The sequence below is a fragment of the Cannabis sativa genome, chromosome 6 (genome assembly GCF_029168945.1).
Source record: "Cannabis sativa cultivar Pink pepper isolate KNU-18-1 chromosome 6, ASM2916894v1, whole genome shotgun sequence".
Classification (NCBI taxonomy): Eukaryota; Viridiplantae; Streptophyta; class Magnoliopsida; order Rosales; family Cannabaceae; genus Cannabis; species Cannabis sativa.
The window spans coordinates 72319545-72321610 of NC_083606.1; the positions used below are offsets into that span (position 1 = coordinate 72319545).

Here is a 2066-nt window from a genome sequence, read left to right on the forward strand (position 1 = left end):
TCTAGAGTTTTAATAGAGGCTCTAGTTTCCATCATGAATTGGAGCAATAAATCAGCTTGGATATTGGAGCCACTAGGACTTTGTTGTTGGTTTTGTTGGGGCTGATTTCTCTGCTGGTAGAACCCCTGTTGGTTGTGCCCATAATTATTATTTTGGGAGTAGTTCCCAATGGCTTTTGCTTGATCCATTGGCAAATTATCCACATCTGCCTGACACTCTGAAAAGTAATGGTTGCCTCCACATATCTCACAAATAACTTGGGCTTGTTTAGCTTGCCCTGCAATCAGCTTTGTCAAGGCCTCAACTTGAGCTGTCAATTTTGTGATGGCATCAACCTCTAGCACACCAGCTACTTTCTTAGTTTGACTCCTTTCAGTTGGCCACTGCTGATTATTTAGAGCCATCTCCTCCAATAGATCGTAAGCCTCATTAGCACTCTTTCTCATAAAAGCTCCACCAGCTGCTGCATCTATCAGAGTTCTAGTGTTACCAACCAACCCGTTGTAGAAATTGTGAACCAGCATCCACTTCTCTATGCCATGATGAGGGCATTTTCTGATTAGATCTTTAAACCTCTCCCAAGCCTCATGGAGAGATTCATTATCTTGCTGACAGAAGTTGTTTATTTCTCCTCGCAGCTTTGCAGACTTGGCTGGAGGAAAGAACTTTGACAAGAATTTTGTTGCTAAGTCTGTCCATGTTGCTATAGAATTTGGTGGCAAGGAGATCAACCAACTCTTGGCTCGCTCTCTCAGTGAGAATGGAAACAGTCTCAATCTAATGGCATCGTCGCTAACTCCATTAACTTTAAAAGTTTCACAAAGTTCCATGAAGTTAGAGAGATGCAAATTAGGATCTTCAGAAGGGAGACCACCAAACTGAACTGAAGACTGCACCATTTGAAGGATGGCAGGTTTGATCTCGAAGTTGTTTGCATCCACTGCCGGTGGCCTAATACATGACTGCACTCCCGTCAGAGTAGGGAGAATGTAATCTCTCAAGCTACGGCCATTAGCTTGATCTTCCACAGCGCCTCCATTATTACCATTATTACGCCCATTGTTCCCAACATTATTGTTCACATTGGCAGCCATGATTTCTGATGTTTCAGCAGTTGCTGAAACTCTTTCTTGCCTTTTGTTCTTTCGATTCTTCCTGCAAGTTTTCTCAATTTCAGGATCAACTGGTAATATGACTGATTGTCCTTGACGGCGCATGCACTTAGGATTCCTGAAATAAATCAAGAAAATATTGCAAGAAAAAGGTTAGAAAAATCAGCAAGAGAAAATATACCAAAGTAGAAGTTAGTATAATTTTATGTAATATTAATCTTTATACAATTCCCCGGCAACGGCGCCAAAAACTTGTTGCTATAATTTTAAACACTACGCAAGTATACGCAATCAAGTAGTAAAACTCACACAGGTGAGGTCGATCCCACAGGGAATTGGATTAAATACCACTAAACTATACTTATAATTCTATTCGGTAAATCAAAAGCAATTATGAATTAAAAGCAGTAAAATATGAAAGAAATTCAGAAAACTTAATAACACACTTTAAAGTTGAGCAAGATGAGGCAATAGGGAGGAGAATCCTGTTGTTGTTTACCCAAATTGTTAATGATTAATTACTATCCTATTCTTGGAGTGAATGACAGATTATGAAATAACCTAGCTCCTTTCAGATCTTCTAGATTCTAAATCACATGTTATCTAATTAATTCCTTAATTAAACTAACATGAAATCAGCATTAAGTAATAATCTACTCGTCACATAAGTCATGTAAATACTTTCGTTTCACATAGAACATCGATTATCTTAATTTTAGCATTCTCAATTCTCACTTTTCAGATTTTGAATTGAGATCATAGAGCATGCACAAGGTGATCAATCTTAAACATGAAATTAAACACAAATTAAGATAATTTCACACACAAGAATTGAGGAATGGTAATTAAACATTAACTAGGCAAAACATTAAACAACAATCATCATCCTCCCTAAATGGGAAATTTAGTTCAGAAACAAATCCATAACCATTCCTATAGCAATATTCAACATAA

At 37.6% G+C, this 2066-nt stretch overlaps 1 non-coding gene across 1 annotated transcript; it reads left to right on the forward strand.

Moving 5' to 3' along the window:
* The first annotated feature begins 534 nt into the window (after window positions 1-534).
* LOC115696104 (small nucleolar RNA R71) lies at window positions 535-641 on the forward strand. The gene has a single exon (XR_004007702.2). It is a non-coding gene; the product is annotated as a small nucleolar RNA R71 (small nucleolar RNA).
* The last annotated feature ends 1425 nt before the right edge of the window (window positions 642-2066 follow it).